At 41.6% G+C, this 19,648-nt stretch overlaps 1 pseudogene across 1 annotated transcript; it reads right to left on the reverse strand.

Moving 5' to 3' along the window:
• Positions 1-155: 155 nt before the first annotated feature.
• Positions 156-19,586, reverse strand: LOC309694639 (low affinity immunoglobulin gamma Fc region receptor III-like; annotated as a pseudogene). The gene is made up of 7 exons (XR_014280831.1): positions 19,454-19,586; positions 19,042-19,077; positions 7,704-7,963; positions 7,379-7,624; positions 7,071-7,292; positions 6,715-6,816; positions 156-811 (listed from the first exon to the last, which is right to left on the reverse strand). The product of XR_014280831.1 is annotated as a low affinity immunoglobulin gamma Fc region receptor III-like (transcript).
• Between the last annotated feature and the right edge of the window lie 62 nt (positions 19,587-19,648).

The raw sequence follows: 19,648 nt of genomic DNA on the forward strand, positions 1-19,648 counted from the left end.
ATACAACAGCTTCTTGCCATTTTTTGTGTTTCTTTTTATCGCTGTGTAACTGAGTTCAATTGAAAGCCTGCATGCGCTAGTACCTCTTGCCACAAGTTCCCAGAATCCTTTGCGGTCTTACCCCTGAATGAGGTCACATTTTTGGTGGGCCGGTCTCTAGTCAAAATGCCCAGGCCGATTTTTTGTCCCAGTCCAGCCCTGCTGAGGCTCATTTACTAATTAAGTAGTACTTCCCACGGGTCACATCTATACCAACATATTTTCAAAGTACAGCTGCAAAATGTCAGATATCAGTATCAAACACACTGAAGCTTTTCAGTGTCATTTGAAACTACCGAGTGACACTTCTGCTGTCTTTAGTCTCACACTTTTCTGCACTGAATAGAGGTGTGTCAGTTAGCCAAAGCAAACTCAAGTCAGATTTTCCATCTGATACCTCGGCAAAACCCACAGAAACACACATGGAAAATAAGTGAGAACAAACATTTATTAATCTTGTAGAGGAACTAAATTGCTACTTCAGCAACAAGATCAAGATGTAACAAACATGAATAAAATATAAATAACAGTGATCTTACTGAGGACTTAAAAACATTTGTAACCATACTGTTGATTTTGCAGCAAAATACACTTTAAAAAACACAGATAAAAGATAAGACATTACGCAAAATACACACAAATCTGCATACAAATCTATTTAGCATGTACATATCCTGTGTCTGTGGTGCTGGGGGGACCAGTTAGACACCAGCGGTTGGACCCGTGGACTACTTCATTGAAGAGTAGACAACGTTGGGCTCTCGGTTAAAGTCTGAGTACAAAGACACACACACACACACACAGTTTAAACAACAGGGAGCCTAAGGAAAGCAACAGAAAATACTGAGAGAAATAATAAACTAATATGATCAATAACTAAAACTAAGGACTAAAGACTCAAAATACTAAGGAAATGCATGAAGATATAAATGTAAATCATAAACAAACATTTAAATACTGACTCAATAATAATCAAAAATTCACAAGTTCAACTCAGAACCATGGCTACAAAACCAGGACCATGCCAATCCCAAATTATTTATTTCCACTTACACCTGCCGTTTTGAGTGTACAAGTGCATTCACACTTAAACGTACGGCTACTTGTGATGCACGAAATATCTTCATTGTTTGCTAATAACTGTTTTTTTTAATGTGTGTGTGTGTTGGAGTACGCTGAAATGTTGCTGAACTAATCAAGTTAATGTCTGAAAAGACAATTGCTATAAACTGTGGCAACATAAAAATAAAACACATGAACTCTGACTTTGTGTCTGGAATTCACGCTAGCAACATAGTACTACAGTGGTGCCCAACTTCACCCAACACACAGAACTAGGTTGGACTGAGGCTGTTCAGCCAGTGCAAGCCCTGGCCGAAATCACGGCAGAGCATCAAGAGTAGGCAGTAGCACATTGTATCCCTGCAGATTACCTACAGTGATTTCTAGGCTTGTTTGAGGCCATGCAAGTGGCATGTAAATGTCTGGAAGCACAATGGGCGGTGTGGTTACTTCCTCTGCTGTCTCGGGAGGCCCAGATACCAGTGCTCAGCCTACTGTCAGTATCTTTTGGAAGTCCATAATGCTGTGCTGGATCACTTTAGCTATTCTCAAGAACTACTGTCACCACCTTTGCAGCTCTTGTCTGAAAGTGGGGAAGTGACCCTTCTCCTACAAACAAAAGATGAAGAATGTAGCAATCAGGGAGCTGCAAACGGGAATGGCTGAGGAAGGAACGGACATGCTACAGTTAGATCCTGGAGCAGGTGGTACTGTGGCTTCTAATTAGAAAGGTGGAGTCGATGGACTGCCACTGGCCAGTGAGTGTGAAGACAGCCAAGACCTTCGTAAAAGGGTGGATATGTTGGGACATCCAAAGGGATTGTGGGCATTCTCACAGGAGGAGGCAAGCCAGTGCTGGCCCCAAGAAAAAAGCCTTTTGGCCCTTCATAGACACATCCATTGAGGTTAAATGCAAAATGTAATTCAAAATCCTGCTCCTCACAGTCAAGGTCTAGAATGATCTGGTCCCGTCTTATCTTAATGACCTTATAGTACCACATAACCCAGTTAGAGCACTTTGCTCTCGCTCTGCAGGCCTACTTGTTGTTCCTAGAGTATTTAAAAGTAGACTGGGAGGGAGAGCCTTCAGTTTTCAGGCCCCTCTTCAGTGGAACCAGCTTCCAGTTTGGATTCAAGACACAGATAGCATCTCTATTTTTAAGGTTAGGCTTAAAACTTTCCTTTTTGCTAAAGCATATAGTTAGGGCTGGACCAGGTGACCTTGAATTCCCCCGTAGTTATGCTGCAATAGATGTAGGCTGCTGGGAGATTCGTATGATGCATCAAGTTTTTCCTTTCCAGTCACCTTTCTCACTCACTATATATTAACAGACCTCTCTGCATTGAATCATATCTGTTATTAACCTCTGTCTCTCTTCCACAGCATGTCCTTTATCCTGTCTTCCTTCTCTCACCCCAAACGGTGGCAGCAGATGGCCCCGCCCCTCCCTGAGCCTGGTTCTGCCGGAGGTTTCTTCCTGTTAAAAGGGAGTTTTTCCTTCCCACTGCTTGCTTTTCTATTTTTCTCTGTATGTATAATTGTAGGGTCTACCTTACAATATAAAGCGCCTTGAGGCGACTGTTGTTGTGATTTGGTGCTATATAGATAAGAACCTGTGTGCAGATAAAGATAGTGTTGGGAAGGTTTCTTTCTGAGATTAGAAGTTTAATATCCTGAGCTTGAGTCAGGCTGGCTTAGCTACCAACTAACATTCAGCACTGTTCAAAGTTAAAGAGCAGCCGTACTTCTGGGCCTCTTTGATCTGATGTGTGTTTGTCCATAAGTGGTGCCTTCCTAGTTGCTGCAGATACAATAGTAGTAGTAATGGAATAGTATTAAATAGTTGCTATAGCAAAATGTTATTTATACTTGTTTATGAAGAAAATAAGTCCCAACCTTTACAAACATCAGAAGCTTTTCACAGTTTTTTTCCAACTTCTTAACACCTCTGCAGAGAAACGCTAACAGATGACAACGATCTGCGTGATGTTTGTGTGAAAACTGAAGGTGAGCAACCACAAAGCTGCCATTTTCTCTCAGTGCAAAGTGACACATTTCACCACAGAGCACAAAGCAAACGTATTCTAACAACAAGCTGAGTATTCTTCATCAAACTAAAGAAGGCTTCCTATAGATAATTGGAATCATTAAAGCGTGGACTGTCATGCAGAAGTTTAAAGTGAAAATGATGAAACCAAATAAGCTGTTATTTTTGGGGGGAGGGGTGTCATTCATTTTGGCATTTAAGATATACGATCACTAGTCACAAGTCAAGGTAGTGCTGATTACACCACTCTTTTGGAACATTGTAGATTTATTATTATAGCAGTTGTCTATGTGACGAGAGAACATGTAATGATCTGACATATCTGTCATAAAGTCTGAAGTGGAATGAATAACGATGGCTCATTCAGCACCAACAAGCTGCATCTCCTACGGACACATGTATAGTTGTCCATGGATGCTTCCTGTTACCTGTAACAGTGACACATTCAAATAACGTTATTTAGAATAAATAAAAACTTTTGTCCAACCACATACTAGTAAGCTGCACAAAAGTGGCTGGTGAATGTAAACTGGAACTCCTTACATGTCAGGCCATGTGTCATGGGCTGTATCCCAATTCAGGGTCTGCAGCCTTAAAGTACGCATTTCAAGGCCGATTGCATCACAGCGGCGTGCGACAAAGGCTGTCCCGATTCAAAGGCTGCTCGAAATGCGGCCCTGAAATGCGTCTTTCATTTCCCTGAATTTTAAGGCTGTGGCAGTGTAGACTTTGTGGCCCAACATATCCCAGAATGCATAGCGCGGCAGTGGGTGTGGATGATTTTACCGGAAAAAAAAACGGTGGATGAGGGGCGGCCGAAGAGTAAACTTTAAGTAAGTACTGAATATTATGTCACTTATTTATGTGCAAATATTTAATAACGAAGAACATTAAAACATTACTGTTGGCCACATGTCGGCAAAGTTATGTGACATTAGTGACGTTTGTACTAACTTGGTTTTAAAGCCTTTACTTTAAAATATACGCCGTTCAATCGCTGAGCTTAATCCTGCAGAGAATGATCAAAGCTCATGTAGAAACAAAGAAAGAAATGAACAAAAGATTTTCTCCTTCATTTCTGTCAAACAAAGCTGTATGACACGTTTCCAGCTGTTAGTATCATGGTTGCTAGGCAACCTGGGCAGCGCAACGGAGGCTAGACCGTCCCATTACACAAACCTCGCACTTCCGGCCTTAGCGATCCTCAAGTACGCGGCCCTTGAGGATGGTTGAGGCTGTACGTACTTTAAGGCTGCAGACCATGAATTGGGATACAGCCATGGTCTCCATGCCTGCCCGGCCGGCCCCACAAGGCTATTGGTTCTCTCTCTCTCTCTCTCTCTCTCTCTCTCTCTCTCCCTCCCGCCCTTGGCCCACACACCTGACAACAATCAGCTGTCATCACCTGGAGCACTATTTGAGGCTGGAACACAGATCTTCTTTCTAGTATCTGGAATATATATTTTCCACAGGTTTTTTTTCCACTCTTCCTCTTAAAGCTGTTTTATTGTGTTTGAGCTTATTGATCATCCACCTCAACAGCGTCACTTTTAACTGGGTTTCCTAACTTTGTGACTTGTATTATTAAAATGGGTGAAGTGATTCTAATTGGAGGTTTTAATTTGTACACTGATGAATCCCATGAGCTGCCCAACCACGGACCTTCTTAATATCATCATATTTAAGCAACATGTTTCCAGTGGGTAAACACTGGCCCTTGAGGTAACTTATTATTACTTAGTTATTCCAGTTAAATAAATTGATCTGTCCTCCTTTTAGAGAAATCAAACCTAGATGTTTCTGTTCAAAGAAGCTGGGGACACCAAGTTTGACTGGACCATGTTCTGTATCTTCATTGCTAAGTTGGCTGTTCCCTTGGAGGCTTTGAGACCTTGGAATAAACTCAAAACATGGTGGAGAGATAATTTCTCTGTGAGAGATTTTGTCTTTCTGTTGGCTTGGCTTGGAATTCCTTTACAAGAGTTAAAGGAGGTGGCTCCAGAGAGAGAGGTCTTGTTATCTTTGCAGTCTGGACCAAGAGAAGCAGGAGAAAATGGATGTATGCCAATAAATGGTGCATGTACGAATTCTCTTGTGGACACACAATTATAATTGTTTGCGACTTTGTTCCGAAACAAGGTTTAAAAACAAGTTTAATCGTTCAGTTATGTCACATTCTGTTGCATTTCTAAATGCAATGACAATAAAGGCTTTGAACTTGTGGTATCACATCAAGAAATTAGTTGGTTATATAAATATATGAGTATGCATAATAGTTATTATTCATAGATACCTACATCCTAAGTTCCTGTTATTCATCTGAAAGAAGCAGAATGAGAATGAGTGTGTCGTTACAATGGTAATGCCAGGAGAGGCAGTATTGGTTCTGTGTTACATTAATGTTGTAAGGAAGTGGAAGAAGAGTGTGTCCTGTAGGAGGCAGTAGAAAATGGATACTGATGTTCTGTACATGCGCTGAAAAGAAGGTTCAGTAAACCATTTGCAACGATACTCCATTGTAAGTCTCAGTTATTTCATTTTTAATTTTTGAAGATGCAACAGAACTGAATTGAATAAATGTCAAATGTTCACAAATGTTAAATGTTCACTTGAGGCTCCAAATGTGATGTTAAAATGTGTAGGCTTACTTCTACTTATGAAATGGTTTTCTACTGTTCTAGAGTAGAAAAGTAGCAGTGCTGCAACTGTTGCAGGATGGAGTCAAAATGATCTCCCTTTGGTGGTTGTCGTGTTGTAGTGTGTGGACTACCTCCTGAGTCACCCAGATAAGGAAATCCCAGAAAGATTTCAAGGTTTGCCTGCTATAATTACATTAAGGCTTAACGTTTGCATTATTAGGGGGCGTGGCCTTTTGACTGGCAGGGAAAGCTGCCTGTAGCTGCTAGCTGTCTGTTAGCCTTCACCTCAGCTCATTATCCCAAAACTGGATCCCTGAGACTGTGGCTGTGCTGTTGGAGGTTTTGGGGGCATTTTAATGTAAGTCTGTACAGTAATATGGCTGCTTTGGGGTAAATTGTACAAGAACACTGAGCTCCAGTATTGGTGAGTTAGCATCTAGGATGTTTGTGTCTCTGTGATGCTCCCATACAGTTCACGGAAGCGGATTTAAAACCAAGCTAGCTAACATTAGCTGATAACTTTACAAAAAGCTGAAATGGTCATAATGTTGCTCATTTGTTTCCAAAAATAACTGTTGATTGAGAACTATTTAAAAACATTATTTAGATTTGTTTCATAGTAATAGCTTTCTCAAAATGTCTTTCTTTCCTTAGTGGAGTGGTTAACACAGTGTCTGGGTAAGTGGAAGACAATTGGTTTGATTGGGAAATGGTATCCCCTGCAACACTTTGAAAACAGGTGGAGGTACCCACTTGTGACAAAGAAATGGCAAAAATAGTTTCTTTATTCATTATCTCATGTCTTCACAGTCTCCTGAAATTACGGAATATTTCAATTTGTATATACTTCAAAAACCAAAGTAATCTTGTCCCCACCCCGGAAGCTACTACAAAAACAAACAAAAAGAAGACGAGACCAATATTACCTCTGCTTTGTCTGATTGGCTGCTGCGGACAGTGTGATGTTTTGATCTCACTGTATATGATGTCATCAATGACTTCATTTTCTAAAGTGTTTTCTTGTCCTTCTGAAATTATTTTTAAAAAAAGAACAATTTACTGTATTTAATGTACTGTACAGAATTTAATTGTTAAAAATGTGAGGAAATTATTTAGAAAAATCATTTCTACATTTTACAATGTCCAGAAATAATGACTGTGCACATTATTCAGCAAAAGAAAACCATGGATGTAAGATCAGGAAGTACCTACAGTACATTGCTGTGCTGTCTCTGTGTAATCATGATGAATGTGAACTTTATTCTATTAGTCTGAGACTCACCTGCAGGTTTACTGTGAACACATCGTCTTACCAGCAGAACCAGTAACACCAGTAGAACCGCAACACAGGCTGATCCAACAGATGACAACACAGAGAGAACAGCAGGAGAGAGTGATGGAGGACGAGTGATGGAGGTGGAACCAAGAGGAGGTGTGGATGTAGGAGGAGGTGTGGATGTAGGTGGAGGTGTGGATCCAGGTGGAGGTGTGGTGGTGTGTTCCCCTAAAACAAAGCAAACACAGTCATTAAGTTGTCGTCACATTGTGAATGTTGAAAGCTGCAGAAACACAGACAGGTGAGTGTGTCACCTGTGACAGTGATCCAGCTGGATGGAGACTCTCCATGACCGCTGATGTCACACTTGTAGAGGCCTTCATCAGACCTGGAAACATGCTGGATGGTCATGTGACCTGTAGGCTGCTTCCTGATGAGGGAGCCATCTTTATAGAAAGCAGCTGGGAGGTTGGAGGGAGTGGTCTTTGTTTTACAGAGCAGAGTGACGTCATCTCCCTCCATCACAGGGAGGACAGGACTCTGCAGGATCACTGATCCACCTCGACACAGAGACAAACTACAGCATTTCATCCATTTACACACAGCTTCATCAACACTAACTCCACACACTCAGCTTACCAGTGACTGTCAGGTTAACCATGTTACTGATGGGACCCTCTCTGGACTCACACCAGTAAACTCCACTGTATGATTGGTAAACCGTGATGTTACATGAAGAACCAGCTGGTTCTCCCCACCCATCTCCACACTGAGTCCTCTGTCGTGTGCTTGTGTTTCTCCTCAGAGTCCATTCAGCAGAGCTGTCGTCCTCCTCACAGCTCAGAGACACAAAGTCTCTTTAAAGAACTGAGAGCTGCTGGGACTCACAGTCAGACGAGCTGTGAGGGTTAAAATGAAAGTTGTATGATCTGTTATGTTTGTCTTATGATGAAACAACAGTGAAAATAATGTTGCATTAAAATTAGTTTGTATTTAGTTATTTACTAAAAGTAAACAACTAAATACTTGAGACATGAGAACAATTACATAATGTGTATGTGTGTGTATTTGAGGTTTTGGGGTGAATTATCAGTCCTGATAAAAATTTTGCCTGCCACCAAGGTGCAAGGTGGTGACATGGCTCACTGGCCAAAGTGCTCATGGCTAGACAGAGTCTACCATCATAACAATGTTACCGAGTTGCAGTGTCCTTCTGCCCTGAATCATCATACACCTACGATTTCCACTATGTTTCCTCAGAGGCCCACTGGGCTTGTTATAGGATCTCTGTTGCCCAATATTCAGTAGAGGGGAGAAAGTAAGTGCTGCAAAACTTTGGCTTGGCATGGATTTCTGATTCTTTGGAGCCACTCTTAATCATGCAGTTAGATATGAGGCATCTACTTGTCTCGCATTGGTCTTCTCTACACATAAAAGCAACTGAGCTGATATAGCAGTCAGGGAGGGATATCTGCTTTAGGTGTTCTAACTGCCTTCAAGTCCACATCTGCAGCTCTGCTTCTGACAGCACTGGACAATCCCAAGTTCTGGGTCTCCTCCACATGTCTTCCACTGAGATCTTGGCCTCAGGGATAAAGGGAAGGATGAAGCCCAGAGATGTGAAAGACCTGTATAGATATTATTTAGTGCATGTAGGTACAAGGGGATCATGTGGGCAGTATTTGTATCCAAAAGTGTCTGAGTGGCAGAGTCCATCCACTGAATCCAACACTTTGCTTTGGGCCTTGCTATTGGTGATACCAAATGGAAGAACCTCCAACTCATAGATGCAGGTAGAGGCAGATCTGTTTGCCTTTATTTATGAAAATAAAATATTCCCAGAAGGATAATAGCACTCCAGGATGCACTATCAGAAGAAGGCAGTGATGCTTAGGGCCAGTTTATCCTGGGAAACCTTGGGTTATCCCATCCCTGTGAATTTTACTTTAACATGCACTGACCTAAGACCCTGTTAAAGACTAACGGGGTCTTAGGTCGGTGATGATGTTATTTTGTTCCTGTCGAATCCTGAGCGATCTGTTCCTGTACTTTTAGACCTGGTGAGGTCATTTGGGGAAATCTCAGGTTATACAATTAACTGGCAGAAGAGTGAATTTGGGACTTTAACTGCAAACCTGAATGTTGACTTTTTGAAAACTTTAACTTTTAAAATTATAGACAGTGTGAAATACCTGGGTGTTATTATGCTTCTAATTAGTTATTAGTTCCTTGGTGGGACGCATCAATGCAATTAAAATGGTTTCTCTCCCTAAATCTTTTTGAATAAACAGTTTTTCAAATTGATCATCTCAGTGGTATTATCATTTGTCTGGGGCTTGAAAACTTATAGAATATCAAAAGCTCATCTATGTAAGTCTAAAGATGAGGGTGGATTTGGTCTGCCACATTTTCAGTTTTGTTATTTTTGTTATTTTTTTTATATTTTTATTTTATATTTATTATTATTTTATTATTGGGTTGCAAATTTGCACTGCTCTTGCTCTTGATGAAGGCGGTCGCACTTTTCTCTGGAACATTCTCTCACAGTCTGTTCTCTAAAACCTAAAAGAGGAATTGTGGATTTGATCAACTGGTCCCTAAATGCAATTGACACCCCTTTCTCAACGAGAAGTTTGGGCTTGGGTGAGCCTGAGTGCTGAAGATATCTACCTATTCGGAACCATGATTGCTGATCGGAGCTGGCTTGGACCTGACTTATCGAAGAATTAAGAAAGTGGAACCGGCTGTTCAAACCCCCACAAGGCTGCCCGCTGGGATTAAAACGATGGGAAGAGGCGTGAGTTTCTCAAATGGGCTCATTGGGTGCAGCACGGATAAGATCTTGGAGAGGCTACGGCTGCTGTGAATATTCAGAATAAGATCGCTGACTGCAGACTGGATACATCTCAGAAGGGCTAGCCCGGAATAACATCTCTGGGCACAAATTGGATGACATCTCGGGGAGGCACACTGCCGTGAGTTCTCAGAAATCGGCTCCTTGAGCACAAGAAATGACAACATCACAGAAGGCAAGTATGGCGAAGCTCGCGGCTCTCCAACGGGAGATTGAGAGACCAGTGTTGGACTGTAGAACTGCTTTGAAATTCATATGAGCTGTTCACACTAAAGTAAAAAATACCATCACTTATGCGGATACCCCCTTTGGCGCCAGCTGCAAGGCTGGAGCTGAACAACAACACCCTGATAACGACTGTGTTTAGTCTGTTCCTTCCCATTCCATGCAAGGCCACCTGGGTTGGCTGGAAGACTGTTTACTTAGCCTGGCAGGGTGAAGGACACTGTCTCAGCTGAACTATGGACACGCACACACATACACTGATATGCACACACTCATCCCCCCTCCCTTTCCAAACGCCTTCGATGCTTATTCCCTTCCGATGCTGCACCCTTTACCCACCCCTGTTGCTTGTCATGTGTTTCTTTGGTGTATTAAGAGTTTTTTCATGTACTATGTGCAGAGGTGTTTTTTTCTGTTCTCAAACTGATCTCCCTGTTGGAGCTCAGTCTGGGGGGAGTTATTTTTCTCCTTATCTTTCCTCATGTGGTGCATTTTCCATTGTGATACCTCTCTGACCTCTCTTCCCCATGTGATGTTTGTGTAATGTATGTATGGTCAGAGGGTAAGATGGCGCCACCATTGCGTGCAATAGGTCGGCAGCCTTATGAAATTTCCCCTTGTGGGACTAATAAAGGTATATCAAATCAAATGCCAAAACGTTTGCTTATTGGCAGGAATGGTACAAAAAGGTCAAGTCTGCTAATACCCTCCCTTGGGTGGTCATAGAGAGTGGTGGGGTTGATAATAGTTCCATTCCAGCTCTTCTCTTTTTATCTTCAAATACACGAACCAAGGTCAATAATTTTATAGCTTCGAACTTCGCTAAAATCTTTAGTCAGATCAAAAAAAAAGGCTGCGCTCTACCAGAAACTTGATCCATACTCCAATATATTGTAATAATGCATTTCCACCCTCATGTTTAGATCAGATAAAGAGAGATATTAACAGGAAATTTGTGTCATTTCCCCAGTTGCAGAACAAGCTCTCTCCCTGCGTCACATTTTTTCTTCATTATTTACAGATGAGAAACTATGTTCGACATCTGTAAATTCAAAGTTTTATTTGTCACGTACACAGTCATACACAGTACGATATGCAGTGAAATGCTTAGACAACTGCTCGTGACCTAAAGAAAAAAAAAAGGAAAGGGCTATGAATAAGATAGGAAATAAATATGAAAATTAAAGTGTAAATTTAACTAGGAAGGAATAAAATATAAAAAATTAAGGTTAAAAATGAAATAACTGTACAACACAAAATTAAATTATCTTTTCAGGAAGAGGGACCAATTTTTTCATTTCTTTGGTTTCCCGGGTTCTAGAAAGTTGGTTTCTGGCTTTGTGAACGCTTTTTCAGGATATTTGAATATTAAATCTGACTGTTTGAAGACGGCATCGGAGGAAGAGTTGGGTTTGCAAATTGGAGATGAGGTGTGAGAGAGGAATCTGTGTAGGATCCACTCTTGCTCTATAAACACCAGTAATTTCAATTCAAAGTGCTTCACAGTCTTCAATATCCAAAAACTAAATTGCAGAGTGTCTGTGAAGGTTCTCAGTCATCCAGGTCATAAATTGCAGAGGATTTTTCCTTCTATTGGTCCGATACGTGATCGTTGTAAACTTGAAGAAGGCTGTCTTATGCATCAATTTTGGACATGCCCCAAATTGTATAATTACTGGCTGGATATCTTTAAATTGTTCTCTGATATGTACAACTGCACATCAGAGCCGGACCCAGTAACTGTGTTGTTTGGCTCTTCCTCTTCTCTTCTATAGCTCTGCTGCACAAACTACAGTTTTGTTCAGAATGGTAATTGCTACGAAACACATATAATAATTCTCTGGAAGTCTGTGTTAGATTTGTGTTCTCATGAGTAAATATATTAATTTATTTTATGTTGTGAAAGACGTTTTCTGATTGTCATTTTATTTTGAAAATAATTTTATTGTGGTGATTATAGATTACTTCACTTCCTGTTCCTGTTGTTCCGAAGCGCGAACTGCTGAAGTAATGTATGGTTTTCCCTCCTGTGTTGTTAACAATTAAAGAAACGGGAAAAGTAATCAACCACCAAGTGTGTGCATTATTAAGAGAACATGACCGAAGAAGAAGAAAACTCTTCGAGCTCAACAGGTTATGGGCCCAGGCGTGACACAACAGGAGGAAGATGGCAGAGGTTAGTTTTCAATGGAGACGAAAACAGTTACGAACTTTGGGAGACAAAGTTTCTCGGCCACATGCGGATCATTGGCCTAAAGGACACTATATTATCAGTCTGTCTGTGAAGGTTCTCAGTCATCCAGGTCATCGTAGTCAAAGGAGCTTGCAAAGAAAAGCGTCTGGACTTCTTTAAGTGGCTTGAAGACGTTTCACCTCTCATCCGAGAAGCTTCTTCAGTTCTAAGGTCTAATGGTGGAGAGTCCCAGATATAAACCTAGTGGGAGTAACCCCCCACAGAGGGACAAAAGGACCCCCTGATGATCCTCTAATCGCCTGAGCCAAGGTGGGAAACTGGGCGTGGGTCCCAATCAGCCAGAGTTTCGGGTGTGTTCATTGTGAAACCTGGCCCCACCTTATCATGCGAATTCCTGAGGTCAGATGGCCCAGGATGTGAGTGGGCGTTAAGGCGTCTGGGAAGGGATCTCAAAACTGGATTATAGATGGCAGAGAGTTGGTGTCGTAAACCCCCGCCTCTGTTCAAAGATGGTCGCTCACAGTGGACATAGATGGCTTCTTTCACTCCTCTTTCAAACCATCTGTCCTCTCTGTCCAAAATGTGAACATTGGCATCCTCGAAAGAGTGTCCTTTATCCTTAAGATGCAGATGGACTGCTGAGTCTTGTCCTGTGGAGGTGGCTCTTCTGTGTTGTGCCATGCGCTTGTGAAGTGGCTGTTTGGTCTCTCCAATGTAGAGGTCTGAGCATTCCTCGCTGCACTGTACAGCATACACCACATTGTTAAGTCCATCTGCATCTAAAGGTCAAAGGTCACTCTTTCGAGGATGCCAATGTTCACATTTTGGACAGAGAGGACAGATGGTTTGAAAGAGGAGTGAAAGAAGCCATCTATGTCCACTGTGAGCGACCATCTTTGAACAGAGGCGGGGGTTTACGACACCAACTCTCTGCCATCTATAATCCAGTTTTGAGATCCCTTCCCAGACGCCTTAACGCCCACTCACATCCTGGGCCATCTGATCTCAGGAATTCGCATGATAAGGTGGGGCCAGGTTTCACAATGAACTCACCCGAAACTCTGGCTGATTGGGACCCACGCCCAGTTTCCCACCTTGGCTCAGGCGATTAGAGGATCATCAGGGGGTCCTTTTGTCCCTCTGTGGGGGGATACTCCCACTAGGTTTATATCTGGGACTCTCCACCATTTGACCTTAGAACTGAAGAAGCTCCAGATGCAGAGAAGAATGCTGAATGCTACGCTGAACTGATACAGTTTCTCGATGATAAAAGTCTGTCACTGGTAATGAGAGATGCGACTGACGACGGAAGAAAAGCTTTAAAAATACTACGTGACCACTACGATAGTAAAGGCAAGCCCAGAATCATCGCACTGTACACAGAGCTGACGTCTTTACAGAAGAAACCAGATGAGACAGTGACAGATTATATTATCCGAGCTGAAAAAGCAGTGACCTCCCTAAGAAATGCAAAAGAAGTCATCAGTAATGGACTTATTATCGCTATGATTCTAAAGGGGCTTCCTGAAACTTACAAGCCATTTGCTATCCACACAACTCAAAGCAGTGAAGATTTAACATTCACACAGTTCAAAAGCAACCTACGAAGTTATGAGGAAACCGAGAAATTCGACAACAAAGTAAAAGCAGATAATGTGATGAAGGTTGATTTAACATCAATCACCTGCCATGGATGCGGAAACCGAGGACATTTTGTAAAAGATTGTCGCCAAAAGGGAACACCTAAGTGGTGTAGCTACCATAGAAGCTCGACACACAGTGATGAGACATGTAGAAGAAAAACCAAGTACAGAGATGATGCGAAACTAACTGTAGTAAAACAAGAGGACAAGAAAGAAGAGCAGACTTTTGTATTTAAAGTTAGTCAAAGACTTCTGCCTACTGACATAATAAGAGAAGGACTAATGGTGGACTGTGGTGCTACTTCACACATCATTACGGAGAAGAACAAGTTCATAAAGTTTGATGAGACTTTTGATCCTGAGAAACCCTACATGGAGCTCGCTGATGGATCCAGGACAAACAACGTCGCACTCAAGAGGGGAGACGCCAACGTTTCTCTACGGGACATACAAGGACACTGTACCACCATCACACTGAGAGATGCCCTGTTCATCCCATCCTACCCTCAGAGCATATTTTCAGTGAAGGCAGCTACAAACTATGGAGCACAGGTGATCTTCAAGAAGGGACAGAATGAACTGGTGAACAAAGATGGGACAGTCTTCTCCATTGAAGAATACAACAGACTCTACTATTTGAAAACGGTAAACAATGAAACATCATACAATGACATGATGTCCTGTGACACTGTTAATCTGGCTTGTGATGTGAAAACATGGCACGAAATTTTAGGACATTGTAATGTTAGTGATGTGTTAAAGCTACCCGATGTTGTAGATGGCATGAAAATCACAGGCAGTGGCATGTTAGATTGTAATGTGTGCACAGAAGGGAAATTCACTAACAACAGAAACAGACAAAGCGACCCAAAAGCGAGTGAGCCATTACAGTTGGTGCACACTGATCTAGCGGGCCCCATTGAACCAAGTGGCCAAAGTGGTCATAAATACGCTATATTATTTACAGATGATTTTTCAGGGGCAGTGTCAGTTTACTTTCTAAAACAGAAAAGTGACACCACAGAGGCCACAGCAAAGTTTCTAGCTGACTGTGCACCATACAGCAGTGTTAAGTGCATTAGATCGGACAATGGCACCGAGTTCACAAGCAGTTCCTTCCAGTCTCTTTTACGGAAAAAGGGCATAAAGCATGAGACATCTGCACCATATTCTCCCCATCAGAATGGCACAGCTGAGAGGCAATGGAGAACTCTCTTTGAAATGGGGAGGTGCCTTTTACTAGAAAAGAGCTGCCAAAAGAATTATGGCCTTACGCCATTCAAAATGCAGCACACACCCGCAACAGATGCTACAGTAACAGGACTAAAAGTACACCATATCAGATGTTAACAGGGAAAAGACCAGATCTCTCAAAACTGTGGATATTTGGGTCAGACTGTTATGCATACACACATAACCACAAGAAACTTGATCCCAGATGTGAAAAAGGAATATTTGTGGGTTATAGTAAAAATAGCCCAGCATACCTGGTTTATAACCCTCACACAGGAAAAGTGTCAAAACACAGACTCGTGAGATTTATCAAGAAGAACACTGTTGAACAACAAACACAGACTGATGAATATAACACAGAAATTCAGACTTATGAACATGTAGTGCCTTTAAAAGAAAGTACAGAACAACAAAATGAAAATGCAGCAGAGAACAGACCTCCTAGAGAAGAGGAAACCAACACAAATGAACCAAACCCTGACATAGAAAGAAATGAGGGTGATGAGCAAAACCAAACTGAGCGCTATCCTAACAGAGAAAGGAAACCTCCTAAATATTTAGAGGATTACACATCTAACTGCAAAGATTTAGCGAATGTAACCTCTGTAAGTGTTGATTATTGTTACAGAGCAACCTGTGGAATCCCCCAAACCTATAAAGAGGCGCTGATGTCACCAGAGGCACCAAGGTGGAAACAGGCAATGACAGACGAAATCAACTCTCTGAAAGAGAATGACACATTCGAACTGACTACTTTACCTACTGGTAGAAATACCATTGGAGGAAAATGGGTCTACGCCCTCAAAGAAAATGAACAAGGACAAATATTCAAAGCCAGGTTTGTAGCAAAAGGTTACAACCAGACACAAGGAATAGATTACCAAGAGACATTTGCACCAACAGCAAACATGACATCTGTGCGAACCCTAATGCAAATAGCAGTCCAGAATGATCTTATTATCCACCAAATGGATGTTAAAACTGCATATTTGCATGCTCCCATTGAGGAAGAAATATACATGGAACAACCAGAAGGTTTTGAGCAAACAGAGTCAGGAGAAAACTTGGTGTACAAATTAAAGAAATCCCTTTACGGGTTAAAACAATCAGGTAGAAACTGGTGCAAACTCTTGAATGACTACCTTGAACAAAATGACTTTGAAAGAAACCTTTCTGATCACTGTGTATACAGAAAGAACATTGGACATGAAACTCTACTGGTTATCATCTGGGTAGATGACTTGATCATTGCAGCTAGCAATACTAACTTGTTAAATACATTCAAAGAAACAATGAGGTCAAAGTTTAACATGAAAGACCTGGGGAAAATATCCAGTTTTCTTGGGATACAGTTTATACAAAAAGAGAGTGAAATCAGGATGAATCAGAAGAGGTACATTCAAAGAATGTTGGAACGCTTTGGGATGTCTGAATGCAAACCCAGATCCACACCGTGTGAACTAAAAATGGACACCACTACATGTGGAGGAAATGATGCAAATGAGACTGTTAACTCAAGAGAGTACAGAGAAATAGTGGGCAGTTTGATATATGCCATGACGTGTACGAGACCAGATATAAGCTGGGTTGTTAGCAGACTATCTCAAACACTAGCTCAACCCACGAGAGAGGACTTAGTAACGGCAAAACAAGTCCTCAGATACCTAAAAGGCACAAACGACTTCGAACTGATCTTTAAGAAAAGCAGTGAGGATCTAGATCTAATTGCTTACAGTGACTCTGACTGGGCATCCTCTGTAAAAGACAGACGCAGTACAACAGGCTACTGTTTTGCACTTACTAAAGAGGGACCAGTAATATCTTGGAAAACAAAGAAACAGCCTACAGTGGCACTCTCAACATGTGAAGCTGAATACATTGGTCTTGCAACCACTACTCAGGAAAGCATGTATTTAACCCAACTGTTAAACGGCATGGACAGAAAAAGGTACACATGTACTAAACTGTTTGGGGACAACCAAGGGGCCATTGCATTGAGTAAAAACCCAGTGAACAGACAGAGGTCAAAGCATATTGATGTGAAATATCACTTCATTCGTGAAGCGGTAAATGAAAGGAAAATCTGCATTGAACACTGTCCATCAGAAGAAATGGCTGCAGACATACTAACAAAACCAGTTACAAGAGTGAGACTCAGAAAGTTTCAAAAATGGTTCTTTGGAAATGCATGAGATGCTATGGGCTAGCAGCATGAGAACAAGGGGGGGTGTTAGATTTGTGTTCTCATGAGTAAATATATTAATTTATTTTATGTTGTGAAAGACGTTTTCTGATTGTCATTTTATTTTGAAAATGATTTTATTGTGGTGATTATAGATTACTTCACTTCCTGTTCCTGTTGTTCCGAAGCTCGAACTGCTGAAGTAATGTATGGTTTTCCCTCCTGTGTTGCTAACAATTAAAGAAACGGGGAAAGTAATCAACCACCAAGTGTGTGCATTATTAAGAGAACATGACCGAAGAAGAAGAAAACTCTTCGAGCTCAACAGTCTGACATTGTACCTCAATTAAAATGTGGCTAAGAGAACTGACTGCTCTGCTGCACATGGAGAGGATCAGCTATATATTAGAGCAGGTGTCGAACTCCAGGCCTCGAGGGCCGGTGTCCTGCAGGTTTTAAATGTGTCCTTGATCCAACACAGCTGATTCAAATGGCTAAACGACCTCCTCAACATCTCTTGAAGTTCTCCAGAGGCCTGGTAATGAACTAATCATTTGATTCAGGTGTGTTGACCCAGTGTGAGATCTAAAACCTGCAGGACACCAGCCCTCGAGGCCTTGAGTTCAACACCCCTGTATTAGAGGATAAACTTAATAAGATCTTTGATGTGTGGCAAACTTTTTTAGATAAAACACATTTATTTTTGATTGATTGTAAACAACTTGAATAACTTAGTCCACCACCTAAGCGTTGTATTTCTGTTTATTACCAGTGTTGAAGACTAACAGGGTTTAAATATCTGAGACTCTTCACCTGCTGGTTTTTATAACTTAAGAAGCCTCTTGGATGAGAGGTAAAATGTCTTCATCTAAGTCCAGTCACCTTCTTTCCTAGCTCAGGAAAGCTGGAGCAGACCTATATATTCCTGGTCTCACTTGGAGCTTGATGCTGCCATGTCACTTTGTAATAACAACTCAAGCGGACTCCGGCAGGACCACAGTGGATTTACGCTGGAGCCATAAAGCGTCGGGGTGATGAGACGCAGATATTTAAATTTAATTTGGACAACAAGCTGTTGTCCTAAGAGAGAACAGGTCTTCATGTTATGCGTGCCGAATACTGGATTACAGTCAGTGCTTTGGAGTACTCCGGTGTGGCTACTAGAGCTCGCTCAGGTCTCTTGCTGATACTCTCTATGTAATCAGAGAGCTCATCATGTTATTCATCTCTTTTTCAGCCTCACTAAATGGTGTACTGATGGATTGCCACCATTATGATAAAGTAAAGGGAGACTAGCACCCGCTGATGTCCTTAATAAAACAGACTGGGATAGCACTGGGGGTGAGGTCAAGTGCTGTATGATGCCATTTCTAGTGACCTTTCTTGACCTGCTTAATCACATTCAAATTCTCCAGTGACTGAAAAAAGTCATTCCGACTTCAGTCGGCGGCTCTGTTCTCTCAGCCACAGGATGCCCATGTCAGCAACATTACCACACTCACACCCTGTTTGGCTGAATGAGTTGTGCCATTAGGCATGCATGCACCAAGAGCATGACCCAGTGACAGCAAAGGGGATAGTGATGTGCACAATTTTGGTCTGCAATGTCAGTGCTTCATAAAAGGTTGTTTCATTTTTTTACTGACCTTGGTTTGTTGTGCAGCTCAGCAGTGAGATCAGAACTAAAGAGAAATGACACTCAGGTTGATTTGAGCTGAACATAAAGAACAACTCCACACAAACCGCAGAAAACCTCTATGTGTGCTCTATTAAACATATCTGCTAATGCTTTGCATTCTGTGTTTTTTAACATTTCTTAACACATATAAGTTGTTTTTTTCACCACTAACTTGATATTAATGACGCTGCTAAGTTACAGTGTTTCCTCGACTCCTGAGCAAAGATAAAGAGTCAGTTCAGACCTGCAGTTGGTCCTCGTGGTGTTTGAACTTGAATTCAGCCTGATTTGTTTTTCATGTCTTCTCCTCCATCATCAGTTATCAGGAGAGCAGACAGTCAAAGTACAAGAATTCAAACAAACACAGAGATTCTACTTACAGAGCAGACACAGCACAGATGTTTCCTTCATCGTCCTTCTCACTCATTTGAGCTTCTTTTCATTTCTCTCACTGACACCAAGTAAAGCCCGCCCTCTTCCTCTGAGCACCAGCTTTCTATTGGTTCAAACACAGAGGTGGGTAACTGACTTTTTTCCTTTTTTAAGAATAGAAGTTATAAAATAATGTAAACATA

The sequence above is a fragment of the Aulonocara stuartgranti genome, assembly GCF_965226115.1.
Source record: "Aulonocara stuartgranti genome assembly, chromosome: 3".
In the NCBI taxonomy this organism is placed as follows: Eukaryota; Metazoa; Chordata; class Actinopteri; order Cichliformes; family Cichlidae; genus Aulonocara; species Aulonocara stuartgranti.